Raw genomic sequence first — 18,982 nt, 5'->3', positions numbered from 1 at the left:
CCCTCTTCTATTTCTCAAAGGAATGTTATATTTTCTGGTTGAATGTGTGCTTATGAAAAACTGATAATGAAGGGGGGATTTTTTAAAATCATACTCTATTACTAGTATCTATTAAGCACTGATGCTATGCCAGGCAGGAACTATGTTGGAATCTAGGGGAAAAAAATGAGTGAAACACATCTCCTGACCTCTGAAAGCTACAATTAGGAATAAAGTCTGACAAGTAAATACACAATTCACAAAAAATATTAGGTATTGCTACAAGAGATGAATAATGGGCTATTTTAACAGAGATTGGAACAATTAACTTTGTCTGGATAAACTGGAAACAATTTCAAAAGAGAAGACATTTTAAAAGGGGAAAAAGGAGGAAAAGGGAGACTGGGACATATTTGTTGCATATGAATGATTGAAAGATGGAGGAAAATGACAATTCAGAATCCATTTTTTACTGAAGTTTCAGGCTTGTGTCATCACTTAGTACCTTAGTGGACATGTAATAGCTTTTCAGTAAACATGTGATGATTGAATGATTCCAGCAGATGCAGGATAAGGAAATATTGATGCCTCATCCTATACTTGTATCTGTTCAGCACGTTTGACCTTCTTAAAAAACAAACAAAAAAAAACACCTGCAGCTCTCCATCCATAGCTCTGATGAACTAGAAAAGAGGTAAGAGCTACAACGGGTTACAGAGAGAATGTTCTGCTTCAAGTCTTCCAGTCTAGGCCCCCAGCTGCTGCGTCACTTCAGTCGTGTCCGACTCTGTGTGACCCCAGAGACGGCAGACCACCAGGCTCCCCCGTCCCTGGGATTCTCCAGGCAAGAACACTGGAGTGGGTTGCCATTTCCTTCTCCACTAGGCCCCCAGAGTATCCCTTTAATTAATGCCAAGCAAGTATGTCCTCGAAAAGTACATGCTGCTAGAAGAAAATTCTGGAGCAACACAACAGTTTCTGTTTAAAGAAAAATAAAAAGGTAATGTTCAAAAAAGGAAGAAGGACATGCATCTTGAGTTTAATTCTAAAAATATGCATGAAAAGAATAGATAAGGAGGTAAATCCAAAAGATAGAATAATTATTCTAATAAAACCAATAATACTGTTCTTATAGCTATGTGGCCTATAATTTATGAAAATTCTCTGCATATCATAAAAGGTTTGCAGAAGAGTGATTTCAGAAGTTAAAGGCACTGCTTCCCTCCTCAGAGAATTACTAATTAGAAGAACTGGAAAGGTGGATGGACACATATAACTTTCACAGTATGCCCACAAAGTGAGTAAGAGTGGCAGAATGAATGTCTCTACTAGAGGTTGGCACATTATATTAAAATTTATAACTGTATATTTCCATATCATCAAGGGCTATCTTTTCAGGTTTTGTGTTCTCATCACATGGAAAAATACCTAGCCCACAGGAAATGCTTAAGAAAGGTTGTACAAATAAATAAATGTCTAAATGGTGAATTATATATTATGAAGCAGCAGCCTTCCAAACTAATGATATGTGACTATTCAGTCTTTGACTACAAGGTCAAAATATCAAATGAAATGTATGCTCTAGTGCAGTAGTTGGTAAACTTTGGCTGTAAAGGGATAGACAGACAAAAAAAAAAAAGGGGGGGGGGCGGATAGACAGTAAATATTTCAGGTTTTTAGGGCCAGAGAGTAACTGTTGCAACCTTTCAACTCCTTCATTGTAGAGTGAAAACAGCCAGTGTTAGTCATTCAGTCATGTCTGACTCTTTGAGACCCCATAGACTGTAGCCCACCAGACTCCTCTGTGCACTCCAGACAAGAATGTTGGAGTGGGTTGCCATTCCCTTCTCCAGGGGATCTTCCTGACCCAGGGATCAAACCCTGGTCTCCTGTATTTCAGATAGATTACTTACTGCCTGAGCCACCAGCGGGAGGGTGACAGCCAGGAGTACGAGACAGCAAAAGAGACACTGATGTATAGAACAGTCTTATGGACTCTGTGGGAGAGGGAGAGGGTGGGAAGATTGGGGAGAATGGCATTGAAACATGTAAAATATCATGTATGAAATGAGTTGCCAGTCCAGGTTCGATGCACGATACTGGATGCTTGGGGCTGGTGCACTGGGACGACCCAGAGGGATGGAATGGGGAGGGAGGAGGGAGGAGGGTTCAGGATGGGGAACACATGTATACCTGTGGCGGATTAATTTTGATATTTGGCAAATCTAATACAGTTATGTAAAGTTTAAAAATAAAATAAAATTAAAAAAAAAAAAAAAAGAAATAGACATGGCTAGTTCCAATAAAACTTTATTTATAAGAACAGGCAGTGAGAAGGATTCCCAAGCCCCACTTACTTTGTATGCTTTTGTTAAAGATATGGATAAGAAATAAAACTTTAAACAATTTTATACCATTAAAAGTTAGATATTAGAGAAAAACAAATTAATATTAGATCTATAAAATTACAAAAAGAAATTTCAGAACTTGTTGGTTTATTATAAGGTGAGCCTGGTAGGCTGCAGTCCATGGGGTCGCGAAGAGTCGGACACGACTTAGCAACTTCCCTTTCCCTTTTCGCTTTCATGCATTGGAGAAGGAAATGGCAACCCACTCCAGTGTTCTTGCCTGGAGAATCCCAGAGACAGGGGAGCCTGGTGGGCTGCCATCTATGGGGTCACACAGATAAGGACACGACTGAAGTGACTTAGCAGCAGCAGCAGCAGCAGCAGGGATATAAAGTTTTTAATCTCCTTTGATCTAGAGGCGTCTATAAGAAAAGTATGCAAAGTACTACTGAATTATATTGCTTAAAGATCTATTTTCATTGAAAGCAGCAAAGGCTTTGGACTATTATTGCTTTGTAGAAGAAAGATGAGAAGAGGGCAGAAATGAGGAAGGAAAATAAGGGGGAGGAGGAGAGGAAGGGAAGGAAGAAAAAATAAGAGAAGGAAGAGACCAGTTGTATGTTATTGCTTCAGGTTTTATAGCCATACGAAAATGTATTTGCCTGGCAAGATTCACATTTTCAGAAATAACTCTGTTCCATGTTCTACTGCAATACTAAAGCTAAAAAATTTTACAACCCTGATATTTATGCAATTTATACAGAAAGTTTCTATCTTGTTTCCAAAATTGGAAGAAAGTGATGAATGCTATGATACAAAACACAGCTTAAAAAAAAAATCTCCCTTCTCTCTAAGCAATCATGTATATAGCATATAATTTTAACTAATAACCGCAAAGTGTACAAAAATTTATTGGTTTCTTCAGCTACATAATGAGTTTGACTTGCAGGCACCAGAATTTAATGTTAGAAGTAAACAATTTGTCCTCCTTTCTTCCTCCCTCTTATTTTTTTCCTAGATTTGACTAGAGATAAAAGGGGAAAAAAGTCACTCTAATGACAGTAATTGTTGCCTAATGGCAAACATGCTGTCAAATTAGCCTAAGTGTCCATTTAGAAGCAAACTTTAATGTGGCTTGCTAAACTATTAAGGGTATTAGTTAAGACATGGAATTGATTTCCTTTACCCATTGCATTAACCTCATCTTGCATACTCATCAGTTTCTTATACAGGGCAAAGCAAATGCACCTTGATGTTTTATACAACTGAATTTAACATCAAGCCATTCACTTTTAAATGCTACACATTCCTATAATAATAAGGGGGTGACTAAGACAGTCAGAATCCTCATTACCAGTAACTAAATGAATTTTCAGTAATAGAGTCCTCATGGAAAATGAATTTCATGTCACTGTACACCAAATGTAATTAGTAGCAAATAGGCTTTATTTTGATAGGGTTATAGGTTCTTTGATCCATAAAACCAAGAGATAGGCACTTTTTAACCTAACTGAAGGAAGTTAGAGAAAGATCAGCACTTTAATGACAATCCAATTTCTACTTGACAATGAAAAAGGAAAAAATCTGATAAAGGGTCAATATAAACATTGTGTATATAAAACAATAAAATTCTGAAATGTATATTTAATAATAAGTATATATGTGAAAATAATAAATATATATGTCTAATAAAATTGTGTATATTCAGAAATCAAACCTAATAATGCCATATGGATTGAAGATGTAAACAGGATATAGTCAACTGTCTAAGGCAGCACAGTGCTTCTGGTCACCACTCTGGACTAGAAAACAGCTGAGCTTTTATAAATAATTTAATGCTATGAATTAATTACTTCAGTAATTAAATGTTATGGAGCAACATATCCTGTTTGAAGAATCTGCTTATATTTTTAAAGCAATTTATAAATCTTTCCTTCCCACAAATTTATTCATTCATAACCTAGCCCATTTTAGGTACCTCATTCACAGTAGGCACCGTGTTCCAGACACTGTGTGATCCCTACACTCAGCAAATTGGTTGAAACTAAATAGTCTTGTAGTTAAGGGAAGATATGAACCAACACCACATCAAACTGTATAAAACTGTGAAAGTGAAGAGAACTAACCAGATAACAGGAAAGCACAATACTGAGAATATTAGAGAGCACTCACATTTACAGAAAAGAAAAAAAGGATACAAATTAGTGGCAAGAGCAAAGAAGATTCACTTAGACAAGGAAATAAGGAGTCAGGGTTTTTTTTTTTTGACCATAGAGAGCCTCAATGCTATTTTGACAAAACATTGTTTTAAAAAAGTGTAATAATATTAGTAAGATTCAACATAATGTAAGGTCCCTAGCAACTTAATTACTGTCTTACTAAATATCATTACATGATAAGTATATAAGATCACTTTTGGATAATTACTACCAGTAAAAAGTTAAGGCTGACAATTTTTATTATTAAATTCCCAGTATATCTAGAAAAGACAAACCCAATTAACATATTTTAGAAATGTGTGAATAGTAAATTCCTATTATTTTTAAATGCTTTTAATAACTCTAAGAAAGTTAGTATTAGGGAAGGACTACAATGTTGAATCACAGTCTTCTCCAGTTTCACAGACAGTTTAGGGTGAGGGTGGTTGTAGAGTATTTTTAAATTTCTGTTGGTAATTTTTCTATATATAAACCTATTTATACATAGTTTTTATTTTTTTATTTATTTAATTTTAATTTTATTTAATTTTATTTTTTTAAGTTATAAATGTATTTTATTTTATTTTTTTTATTTATTTTTTTAAATTTTATTTTATTTTTTAACTTTACAATATTATATTGGTTTTGCCATATATCAACATGAATCTGCCACAGGTATACACATGTTCCTCATCCTGAACCCTCCTCCCACCTCCCTCCCCATACCATCCCTCTGGGTCATCCCATTTGCCAATTCTAGTCGTCATTTATGAACTCCACACTCGAAAGAACATGTCCATTTATATTGCTCATCAACTTTTCTCTATCTTGCTTCTTCAAAATTGTTTATTATTCTTTTATTAGTAATATTATTGGTTACTTTTTCAATTTAAATTGTATTCATAGATCTCTGCCTCTTATATCATCAACCTTAGATCTTTACATAAAGATGACTTTCCCTTATTCATCATCTCCTGAATCTCCTCCAAATCTATTAACTGTATCTTTCCTTTTATACTACTGAAGCTGAAAAATGTACATGTTATTCTCTAGGTACGTGATAAGTTGTTTCAGTCGCATCCAACTCTTTATGACCCCTATGGCTGTAGCCTGCCTGGCTCCTCTGTTCATGGGATTCTCCAGGCCAGAATACTGGAATGGGTTTCCATGCCCTCCTCCAGCGATCTTCCCGATCCAAGGATGGAACCTGCATCTCTTATGTCTCCCACATTGGCAGGTGGATTCTTTACCACTAGGGCTACCTGGGACGCCCGTTATTCTGTAAATTATATGTAAATTAAATGAAAATTAGATGAAAGACGTTTTAAGTTGACCATTTGGAAGCTTGGTAGGTGTGTTCTACCTAGACTTTTGAGGACACCATGGACTAAGGCTGACTTATACCTGAAAAATGTAGAATGCTGGATTCCATGGGTGGCAGGCTTATCTGTTATGCAACAAAGTCCAGTTTAATCACTAAAGCTGTGCTGGAGTAGGGGGAGGTTTTAACTTTGATAGAAGCTCACAGAGATGTTTACAATATTACACCTGTCAAGAAATACTAATGACTGCAGTGAGAATACTGTGTGCATGTTTGTGTATAACCAGATGACTTTTATTATTCGAAAATGACTCTAAAAGTCCAACTACCCAAAATTCACACACAGTTAATATAGCCACTGGCCATGAGGACAGGAAGGGATATAAATAAACATGGTTACAATTATAACACATATTTTAGGGGGCAATTAGCTAATACAGAAATGCTAAGGTTTCACTTATATATATAAATATAAAGAGAAAGCAAGTGAGAATTTCCAGAATCAGTATTTAAAAAAAAAATACAGATGAGGCTAGCTTTATCCCAAACCCACTGAAACAGTTTAAAAAGTGAGGTCTAGGTCACTTGGTCTTTCAGCTAGTTTCTCTTGTAGTTTTGATGCACAGTTCTGATTGTTTATTACAGTTATAGATGAATGTTGGAATCAATTTAGTTATCCCCTATGCCTGTTCTCATTCCCCCCTCCAAAAAAAATCTGGAAGTTTTATGCAACATATATAAAATTATAAAAACATATATCCAATAAAATTATACATAACACTATATTATATATAAGTATGCACATGTAAAATATATACAAACACTTATAATACTAGCTACTATTATATATGATATTAAAAAGAAATATCTAAAGAATTTGGTGGAGAGATTTAGAATTTTGCTTGGTTGTCTTCAAGGTTCAATCTATACACAAGAATTTGTGAAAGACTTCTTCCCTGAAGAAGTTTAATATATATATATACATGAATTCCTCGATTCCCACTTAACAGAAGATAACATATATTAAAATAACTTAAGATAATTTAAACTCAGAATTTTTGCCTCCTAAGTTTGTGATCTTCTACCCACAAACTTCATAATTGTGCTTCATTTGGGATTACACATTTATAATAAACATTTGAAAAAGTCAAGTGATTCTAATTGATTGCCATACCAATCCCTATTTGCTTTGTATTACTTAAAGATAAATGACATGTCATTAGATACCAAAATTATCCCAATAAGCAGCAAATACTCTCAATTCAGTGGAACAAGGGAAAAATAATGCAGCAATTAACAAATGACTCATAAGGAAAGACTTATGAAATGATAGAGTAGTCAGATTTCAATTTATATGATTGACATTTCTTTCAAATGCTCTACAATTCATCTAGACAGAAATAGATGGGCCATCTGTTTTCAAGTTTCTCATCTTTTTATAGCTCAGACATATTTGTAGAGCCAAACATTAAGGGGGAAATGGCCTTCCTCATATGTGGTTTGCCATTTCTCATTTCTCCTTTTCAAGGTTAAACTTTTGTAGAAGAACATCCAACATTCTAAGAGCAGAAAATAGTTTCTACTCATACATCCACTTTATGTGTGGACTTACACAGATTTATACAGAACTGATTTTGCTTAATGGTGTTAGGAAAATCCACTGATTTAGCTTCTAAAGCACATAGAAAAGAAGTAGGGAATCTCCTTGATCAATGTCTCCAAGTCTTCTGAACACATAATTTCAGTCCATGATATAAGAAAAAAATTTTTCCTATAAGAAAATAAGATGCTGAGTCAAGGTGAAATTTCTAATTATACCATGATGAGGTAAAGGTAGAATGACTAGGTAGCCTTTTCAAGAAAAATACCTCTTTCTGTTATATTGTTTCTATCCTTTATCATTTAAGAGTTCAAGTGTTTACATTCCTTCCTGGGTTGTAAAGCAAGATTCTATTCAACTATTGACACCTGCATGTCACAAATCTTCATATCCTATGAAATCAGTATCTCAAACAGAAAGCTCTCACCTAAGAGTTCTCTCTGAACTGCAATGGATATTTAGGCAAACCATGGTCTAACTTTGTGTGAATTATCCACATATTCAGGAAAAATATCAATAAACTCAGATATGCCGATAACATTATCCTTATGGCAGAAAGTGAAGAGGAACTTAAAAGCTTCTTGATGAAAGTCAAAGAGGAGAGTGAAAAAGTTGGCTTAAAGCTCAACATTCAGAAAACTAAGATCATGACATCTGGTCCCATCACTTCATGGGAAATAGATGGGAAAACAGTGGAAACAATGTCAGACTATTTTTGGGGGGCTCCAAAATCACTGCAGATGGTGATTGCAGCCATGAAATTAAAAGACGCTTACTCCTTGGAAGGAAAGCTATGACCAACCTAGATAGCATATTCAAAAGCAGAGACATTACTTTGCCAACAAAGGTCTGTCTAGTTAAGACTATGGTTTTTCCAGTAGTCATGTATGGATGTGAGAGTTGGACTGTGAAGAAAGCTGAGGGCCAAAGAATTGATGCTTTTGAACTGAGGGGTTGGAGAAGACTCTTGAGAGTCCCTTGGACTGCAAGGAGATCCAACCAGTCCATTCTGAAGGAGATCAGCCCTGGGTGTTCTTTGGAAGGACTGATGCTAAAGCTGAAACTCCAATACTTTGGCCACCTCATGCGAAGAGTTGACTCATTGGAAAAGACTCTGATGCTGGGAGGGATTAGGGGCAGGAGGAGAAGGGGACGACAGAGGATGAGATGGTTGTATGACATCACCGACTCGATGGACATGAGTTTGAGTGATCTCTGGGAGTGGTGATGGACAGGGAGGCCTGGCATGCTGCAATTCATGGGGTCGCAAAGAGTCGGACACGACTGAGTGACTGAACTGAACTCAACTGAAGTGTGTATTAATATATGTGTAAGTATATATGAAATTATATATTATATATGTGTTATTATACATGTGTTGTGTATATAATTCACAACACTCTGAAAATAATGTCATAGAGCCATTTTGACTAATTGCACATAAATGAAGTAATTTAAAAAATATTATATTTTTTTTAATAAACAGCTCAAGACTTAGATATAATTTGTAAAACAGAGCAGTCATGAACTATGCTTTCTCTTAAGTGTAGACACCTTGCCATTCTCCTACACACTATTCCTTCTGAGTCTTTAAAATAAGTTACCTAAAAAGGAGCAGTATTGAGTTCAGTGAGGAGAGAGTTCAAATCAGATTGCAGCATGCATTACTCTTCCTTTCCAGGTACCTGACTAGTGATTTTCTAGTTATTTTGATACAGCTCCATATCCTCTTCTAGCCATCTGCTTGCTATATAAATTAAAGCATTAGATAGTATACTGAGTGGACAGAAGAGCACTTACAGGTGCTATCAAAGAAAAGACCACAATTTGTCAGTACAAAAAATGTTCTATACAAATTCTACAAAAGCAACTTTCTGGTCCTTATGAAAGTGGGTACAGAGACAATGCATTTCAGGTCTATAAAAACCTCAGGACAATGAATTGTAACTACAAGTTTCTTCAATGCAATTAAAGATATTGCAGTTGGATACCATTTTGACCATAAAACTAGACAGTTTTTACAAGGAAAAGCTTTTCCAGGCAGCAGAGTGTGTTTTAATCAAATTCCACACTAAAAGCTTACAGACTATAGAGAAAATTCGAAAGTAAAATGTAAAAGCTGCCTTCTTTTGAAAAATGTACTGTTTGGTATTCCCTAAGAGCCTGTGAGGTCCCCTTTTCATAGGAGATACAACTTAGAAAAGACTGATGAAAAGTGCCAGGGCAGCATCAAGGCTTTAGGACCATTAATTTAAGACGCCTTTCCCTTGCCTCCTCTGGTGTAAATTGCTGAGCGATTATCATTTTTCTTTACCTTTTTCTTTTGGTGACATAGTTTGTGTTGTGCCAAATCATAGTTCCCTGACATTAATTATGAACCACTGAGATCTTACATTGTTTTTTACTTCATGCTCATGAAGGCAAATTCTGTGAGAAGATATGGAATAAACTAAACACTAGAGCTCTTGAAGAATTTCATTTCAGGGTCTACTTTATAAGCCAGTGCTTGATATTTTCTTCCTTTTTATTTTTCATTTTAAAAGCTATAAAAAGGTCAGTGCTGCATTCAGGGCTACATGCTGTTGAAAACTTCAAAACAGAATAGTCATGTAGAAAAAGAGACTGCACCAAAGATGCAGTCGGGACAAAAGTAAACTTTCGTCTAGCATGTGAACCTTCACAAACCACTCTACTTACGAGACATAATTGTAGAAAATCAGCAACCAACCACCATAAAAATCAGTAAAGGATGGTCCCATACAACCGAAGAAGGTATACATTGTCCATTTTAAATCATAAGACACTAACCATTCTAACAGCATTTTAATACATATATAAGTATTTAAACATAATTATTCTCTATTTAGGAAACTTTCCTTTGCACTCTAAAGGACAAGTGAAATTTCAAGTCAAAGTTCTTTGGAGAGAATTGAGCCTTTTCTCATTATTTGTGCCTTAGCACACATGTGATAGGATGGGTGTGGGGGTGGACTCACACTCTTAAATGTCTAAAATATATTTCATAAACTAACACTCTCCACAGGTATTATCTATTCAGAGTTACTATACTGAATAAATCTTAATCATCTAAGTCTGCTTTTAAATGACAAAAATCACTGGTAAATTCAAAAGAAGAATAAAAATTTTCTTTGCTTTATCCAAATAGAAAACTAACAGCCTATTAAATGCTGGAGTTTTTTTTTTTTTTCTTGTTTTAGTAGTTTTTTATTGTTAAAAATCAACTACACTTTATCTAAAGATGATGACATTGACTCAGGCATACACAATACCTTGTGTAGGTAGCTTTTCAACTCAATGTATTTTCACAAAGCTCCTACTTTATCATTAACAAAGCATTGCTGCAAACAATCTAAACCCACATATTTGTTAAAGCAGGAGCTCACCTGATGCATAAAATGTATTAATAAGGTAATGTAACAAAGTCGAGTTGTCCTCGTCTCAAATCATACTTGAAAGGGTAAACTTGCCATAAACAGTGATGATACGTGAAACATTGTGTACTAGGTGACAAGAAAAACCTAAGAATCCTACTGGAATTGAAGAAAATCACTTCGCAGAGAACGATCCTGGTATGAAAATGAGAAATCAGGAAGTAGCCAACCTCGAGGAGAGTAATGGAATGTGTGAAACAGTGAACAAAGCTCAACACATCAAGCAGAGGAGTAATTCTCAGTACAAAAGAGAATGACAATTTTTTGCTTTATTTTGTAGGCATAGATGAAGTAAGCCCTGAGAGGATACTGTGTCTCTAGGAATCACGAGTCTACTTTTGGGGATTAGGTTTAAAATCATAATTCCTCTGTGGAAAGACAATGTGAAAGAGAAAACATGTATGCCTCTTCATTTTTTAGATTAATACAGAACAGAATGGGTGCGAATTCTTCCCAACACCATCATTAGTCTGTACTTGTCTTGAACAAGGGACAGATCATGAATAACACAGGCACCCTACATCATGAGAATCTGCATCTGAAACACAAAAGGTGACTGTTGGACTTGGCATTAAATCTGAAAATCTTTAGAGGTGAGTTAAAAGCCATACTGTATGTCTATAACTTCAAAGTCAAAAATATTATGGTGAGAGATATGGTAAGGCACATGGTGGCCAGTCATTTTAAGTTACATATACTTTACAATGACTAGAGTGAATGGAATAGAGCAAATACTATGAAGCCAGTAATATTTCATGGTGACATCTGTGGATGGCTTTGTGTATCTCATACTGAATTATTTTCTCTTGCATGCGACAAAAAAGAAAAAAAAAACAGTTACATAAATAAGATATGTGAAAAGGTTTCGGTCTTTGAATAAAACATATGAGTATTGAATTATCACTTAAATGTATGTTTTGTCATATGTGTAAGGGAATATTCATTTTATGAATAATTTTAAGGGTGACAAAACTTTTGGTTATATTTTATGTGCTTAGGTCCATTAAATCTACAAAATAAAATAATCATACAAGAGAAATAACAACATATGAAAGCAAATTACCAACTGTCATCATCAATTGAATTTCTAAGGGACGTTCTGGATCCAGCGGGTTTCAAATGTTTAGCAAGTGTTGTCCATTATAAATATTCATAGTTCTTGCCTTTGAATTGATGTCTTCCTTTTGTGGCTAAGAAATCTAGGACGCTATGATCTGATGTCATTGTTCACTGTTGTGAAACATAATCTGCCTTTAAGAAAATACCGTCAGCTGTTGTTCCACTTCAAATTAAATAAAGAAAGAAAAGAAAGGGAAGTCGCTCAGTCATGTCTGACTCTTTGCAACCGCATGGATTGTAGCCTACCACGTTTCTTCTTCCATGGGATTTTCCAGGCAAGAGTACTGGAGTGGGTTGCCATTTCCTTCTCCAGGGGATCTTCCCAACCCAGGGATCGAACCTGGGTCTCCTGCATTGTAGGCAGATGCTTTTACCGTCTGAGCCACCAGGGAAGATGGAATAAATTAAATAAATCTATAGCTAAAAAATGTAAGTTCTCTCTCTCTCTCTTTCTCTCTCTCTCTCTCTCTCTATATATATATATACACACACACACACACACACACACACATATATGTGTACATATATGCACACACTCATATATATTTCTATGAATGAAGAGACTATCTCAATACTTTAAAAGTAAATTATCAATTATAATTTCATTTCAGGTATAGCTCTCTGCTTAGAGAAATTCCTTTAAAAGAATTTCAAAAATTTAGAGATCTGGACAAGAAGAAAACAATTAAATAACTCAATGAAATTGTAGCTTAGAGTTGAATTTCTCTATCAATGTTGTTAGAAAAAAATTTTAGTTCAAAATAGTAGGGATTTTTTTTCCTCAAAATCCCATCTAAAGAAAAGCCAAATTCCAATAGTGAGAATGATTTAAAAGTCTTGCAAGAAGTAGCCACAATTGTCTTCCAAATGTTATATAAGAGTATCAGAAAATACTACTTACTTAACTGATATGCTTGATAACTTCTGCATTAAAGAAACACACATACATACCACTCTTCAGGTACTTTTCATACAGTAACACTTTCAGTTCAGTTCAGTTCAGTCGCTCAGTCGTGTCCGACTCTTTGCGACCCCATGAATTGCAGCACACCAGGCCTCCCTGTCCATCACCAACTCCTGGAGTTCACTCAGACTCACGTCCATTGAGTCAGTCATGCCATCCAGCCATCACTGGATCTCACCCTCTGTCGTCCCCTTCTCCTCCTACCCCCAATCCCTCCCAGCATCAGAGTCTTTTCCAATGAGTCAATTCTTCTCATTAGGTGGCCAAAGTACTGGAGTTTCAGCTTCAGCATCAGTCCCTCCAAAGAAATCCCAGGGCTGATCTCCTTCAGAATGGACTGGTTGGATCTCCTTGCAGTCCAAGGGACTCTCAAGAGTCTTCTCCAACACCACAGTTCAAAAGCATAACACTTTATCAGTATACAATTGTTCTTGAGATCTACATAAATTCACTTTAGTCTCTTTATTCTGCCTATAAATAAGTAGACACTGATGCAAAAGCTATTGTTCTATTAGCAAATTATGATATCATGGTTGTTAGTCAAATGTTTCTTAATTATTAAATTGGAAGAAACAAGGTTTAGGATAACTCAATGAGCAAATGCTTTGAATTTGTCCTCTTATTATATCACAAAAATAGGTCTTCTGGACAAATGCAAATCTAACTGAAAGGAGAGGAAACATAAAACATCAAATGGACCAAAAGGTTGCTACTTCAAATGGACTTCCTTCCATAAATACACAACATTGATGCTGAGTCAGAGCTGAGAAAAGACAAGGTGACAGGTTCAAAGTCCTACTATTGAGCTTTCATGCACTTGCCATTCAAGGTGTTCTACAGGATTTAGTTATCAACATGTCATAACAGAACTATTATCCTTAGGCACTATTCATCCTCTAAGGAAGACAAATACTGCTCTAATTAGTGCAGCATGAATAAGACAGGGTACATAGTTTGCTATATCTAAACTGAACTTTCATGATATGAGAAAAGCAGGTGCAACAGATAATACAAAAGAAACACTGAACGGCGTAGAGTCCTACAAATATAATTTCCATAGTATGGAATAACATGATAGAATAACATACTGGAATTATTATGATGATAATTATAGGGTAGCATCAATTTTATATGAATGTGTTTAATGAATTACAGAGGAAAGTGAAATCACTATATTTAATGGTTTTCCTTTTCTTCTGTCCATCACATTACAAACCTATATCTAAGTTAAAGGGAGCCTAGTTGAGAGCCAGTTATTCTGCTGTCAAATTAATTTAGCTTAGAAAATTAAATGTTTAGATGGCAAGCATGTCTCTAAAAATCAACATATTATCACTTCTTTGCTTTTAGATATGGAGCTAATTTTTTCATAATATGGAAATAGAGTGTCAAGAAAATTATTATTTTTTTATGTTTTTAATTTTTTTTACTTTACAATTTTGTATTGATTCTGCCACACACCAACATGAATCTGCCATGGGCGTATGCGTGTTCCCCATCCTGAACTCCCCTCCTACCTCCCTCTCCATACCATCCCTCTGAGTCATCCCAGTGCACAGCCCCAAGCATCCTGTATCGAACCTGGACTGGTGATTCATTTCTTATATGATATTATACATGTTTCACTTATTGTTATATTACTAACTTAACTTCTTAGGCAGGATAACATCAAGATCAGTGACATTTTTTAACTGGTTTGAAAGAGATCTAGAAGACTTACAGACATTGCTATTATTTTTTCCCTTTAACATCAGATATATAATATTGACTACTTAGCAACCTAAAATGAAAGGTTTTACATACTCAACATTCTGCCATTTTTCAGATGAAACTATATCTAATACACCTGTGGCACAGAAATATAAGTCCAAACAAGCAACAAAAAGATAATGATTCAGAAAACCACTCTGAAGCTTTAACAGGGCTCCAGAAGACCAGGAGAGAGCCTGAGAATGAGGAAAATGATTGGTTGATTCAGTTCAGTTCAGCAGCTCAGTCATGTCTGACTCTTTGCAACCCCATGAGCTGCAGCACACCAGGCCTCCCTATCCATCACATCTCCCAGAGTCTGCCTAAACCCATGTCCATTGAGTCGGTGATGCCATCTAACCATCTCATCCTCTGTCATCCCTTCTCCTCCTGCCCTCAATTTTCCCAGCATCAAGGTCTTTTCCAATGAGTCAGCTCTTCGCATCAGGTGGCCAAAGTATTAGAGCTTCAGCTTCAGCATCAGTCCTTCCAATGAATATTCAGGACTGATCTACTTTAGGATGGACTGGTTGGATCTCCTTGCAGTCCAAGGGACTCTCAAGAGTCTTCTCCAACACCACAGTTCAAAAGCATCAGTTCTTCAGCGCTCAGCTTTCTTTATGATCCAACTCTCACATCCATACATGACTGCTGGATAAACCATAGCTTTGACTAGACAGATCTTTGTTGGCAAAGTAATGTCTCTGCTTTTTAATATTTTGTCTAGGTTGTTTATAACTTTCCTTCCAAGGAGTAAGTGTTTTTTAATTTCATGGCTGCAGTCACCATCTGCACTGATTTTGGAGCCCCAAAATATAAAGTCAGCCACTGTTCCCATTGTTTCCCCATCAATTTACCATGAAGTGATGGGACCAGATGCCATGATCTTCGTTTGCTGAATGTTGAGCTTTAAGCCAACTTTTTCACTCTCCTCTTTCACTTTCATCAAGAGGCTCTTTAGTTCTTCTTCACTTTCTGCCATAAGGGTGGTGTCATCTGCATATCTGAGGTTATTGATATTTCTCCTGGCAATCTTGATTCCAGCTTGTGCTTCTTCCAGCCCAGTGTTTCTCATGATGTACTCTGTATATAAGTTAAATAAGCAGGGTGACAATATACAGCCTTGAGGTACTCCTTTTCCTATTTGGAACCAGTCTGTTGTTCCATGTCCAGTACTAACTGTTGCTTCCTGACCTGCATATAGGTTTCTCAAGAGGCAGGTCAGGTTCTCTGGTACAATCACCTAGTTAAAAAAAGCCTATGTCAGAGGGTTTGTAGTATCAAATTGATTAAATGGTTCTATCCAAAAAAAAAAAAAAAAAAAAAGATTAGGTATAACCAGTCACTAGACCATACTGGAGATAAACATAGGAGGAAAAAGCCACTTTTCATTCTTTCCTAAAATTAATAGACATCATTTTTAGAACAGTTTAGATTTACAGAAAAATAGAGAAGGTAGCACTAAATGTTTCCATATATCACTGTTTCCCAGTATACAGTTTCCCCTTTTATGAACATATTGCTTTAGTGGTACATTTGTAACAATTAACAAGTCAGTGTCAATCACTTATTATAACTAAAGTCCACAGTTCATATTAAGGCTTGATCTTTATGTTGTACAGTTCTGTGCATTTTCCCAAATATATAATGTCAAGTATCAATATTAGAGTATTTATAATATAGTTTTGCTGAACTAAAAATCTCTATTCATCCTTGTCGCTCTCCCTCTATGTCCCTGGCAAACACTGTCTGTGGTTGTGGAACCCCATGTTCCTACTGTCTCTATAGGTTTGCCTCAGAATGTAATATAGTTTGTATTATACAATATACAGCCTTTTCACATAGGCTTCTTTTACTATAGTAATATGCACTTTCAGTTCCTCCATGCCTTTTGGTGGCTTGATAGAGCATTTCTTTATATCACTAAGTAGTATTTCATTGTATGCACGCAATACAATTTGTTTATCCATTCATCTATTTAAGGATATCTTGTTTTGTTTCCATGTTTTGACAATTATAAATAAAACTGCTATTAATATTTGTGTAGGTTTCTGTGTGGACAGAAGTTTTCAAGTCAATTGTGTAAATATCTGAGTGTGATTGCTAGACTGTATGTTAAGAAAAAGTGAAAGTGAAGTCGCTCAGTCGTGTCTGACTCTTTGCAACCCCACAAACTGTAGCCTACCAGGATCCTCTGTCCGTGGGATTTTCCAGGGAAGAGTACTCGAATGGGTTGCCATTTCCTTCTCCGGGGGATCTTCCCAACACAGGGATCAAACCCGGGTCTCCCGCATTGTAGGCAGACGCTTTACCGTCTGAGCCACCAGGGAAGTTGTATGTTAAGAATATGACCACAAATGACAAATATTATGCCTTCCTTTCTTTTTAATTGAGACATTTTTGGAACATAATATAATTGGTGTTTTTCACAGGGCAGCGAGTGCATTGTATTTCTTTGCTCATGCCAAGTTGGGGGAAAAAACCCTCTTGCATTGGAAAGCGTTCTTACAGTCTTATATCAAGGAATTGCCATCCTTTCGAGAGAAAACATAAAGTTTAACTTTTGAGAAAAGAGTCACATCTCTGTAAGTAGGCTTAAAGGATTCTATTTATTAACACTGTGAGCAATATGGATACTATTTCTTTTTTTGGTATATCTTGAGCCTAGTTTCTTCTGAAGTTCATTTATTTAAAGAGTAATGTAGTAAATAAGAGCCAAAAAAGAGTGACAAATTGAAGCCAGTCACATTCCTACTTTGGTTGCACTGGCTATAGAGTGAGACAGACAAATTACTTTTCTCTGGCTCTTCTTCTGGGGGAAAAAAAAAATCAATCTTTATTCACTTTAATAATGCAGTTAAATTGAAATTAAAACTAGAAAGCTCACAAGTGGAATCAAGAATTCTAAACTTTTCTGAAAAGATCTATTTTTTTACAAGTGTCTCAAATATTAGTATGTTAAGAGATAGGCTATCATATAATAGTATGGGAAGTATTCAAAGAGGGGAATCCATTTTAATACAGCAATTTGATTTCAAGGAATGTAGCTGAAGGAAATGATAAAAAGTGTACAGAAGACATATGTACAAAGATACCCATGGAGGTGACACCGACAATACAGAAAAGATAGAAGGAATAAAACCAGATGACCAAAACTAAGGGATTGGTGATTTAAAATGTGTTATATCCATATGATAAAATATAATAAGTCATTAAAGCTATACTGTTGTATGCACATATTTATATTAGGAAGGAATGAAAATTATTTCTCGTTTTCTCTGGGGAAAGTGGAGAGCCTTTTTGTTTTTGCAAATGAGCCCTCCACTGTCCCAAAAGAGTGTAAAAAGACTCTCAAGATTCCATAATCTGGAACTTATTCAATAATCACATTCATCCTATGGGATAACCAAGCTCTAATAACCAGCATCCATTTAGCATTTCTGATACTTTCTCTGTGCTCAGTTCAGTTCAGTTCAGTCGCTCAGTCGTGTCCAACTCTTTGCAACCCCATGAGTTGCAAGACTAATATAAACAAGGGAAACATAGAGGTGAATGAAACAAACTCCTATTTACATGGAGCTTAAATTGTAGTGTAAGAATGAGCAGAGGGCAGTGGGCAAGAATCAAGATAGACAATAAATTTATTAACACACAAGCAATTTTAGGCAATGTATGCTATTAAAAAATGGGATCCATAAGTTTGTTTTCCATGTCTGTGAGTAAATTTCTCTTTTGTAAATAAGTTTATTTGTATCATTTTTTTAGATTCCACATGTAAGTGATAGCATATAATATGTCTTTGTCTTCACTTAATATGATAATTTCTAAGGTCCATCCATGTTATTGCAAATGGAATTATTTCATTCTTTTCCATGACTAATATTCCACTGTATATGTGTACTATATGTTCTTTATCCACTCATCTGTTGATGAACATTTAGGCTTCTTCTATTTCTTGGCTATTGAAAATAGTGCTCTATGAACACTGATAGAGAAGGAAATGGCAACCCGCTCCAGTATTCTTGCCTGGAGAATCCCATGGATAGAGGAGCCTGGCAGGCTACAGTCCATGGGGTTGCAAAGAGTCAGACACAACTAAGCGACTAACACACACACACACACACGGACATTGGGATGCATATATCTTTTAGAATTAGGATTTTCGCATTTTCTGGATATATGCCTAGCAGTGGATATGCTGGTTCATATAGTAACTCTACTTCTAGAGGAGATAGGGGTAGGGAGGAATAAA

At 35.7% G+C, this 18,982-nt stretch overlaps 1 non-coding gene across 1 annotated transcript; it reads right to left on the bottom strand.

The window, feature by feature from the left end:
* Positions 1 to 12,336: 12,336 nt before the first annotated feature.
* Positions 12,337 to 12,409, bottom strand: TRNAC-ACA (transfer RNA cysteine (anticodon ACA)). Its single transcript has one exon. It is a non-coding gene; the product is annotated as a tRNA-Cys (tRNA).
* Positions 12,410 to 18,982: the final 6,573 nt, after the last annotated feature.

Source organism: Bubalus kerabau, chromosome 8, assembly GCF_029407905.1.
Source record: "Bubalus kerabau isolate K-KA32 ecotype Philippines breed swamp buffalo chromosome 8, PCC_UOA_SB_1v2, whole genome shotgun sequence".
NCBI lineage: Eukaryota > Metazoa > Chordata > Mammalia > Artiodactyla > Bovidae > Bubalus > Bubalus kerabau.
The sequence above is the reverse complement of the archived record's forward strand: the minus strand, read 5'-3'. Positions and strand labels throughout refer to the sequence as shown.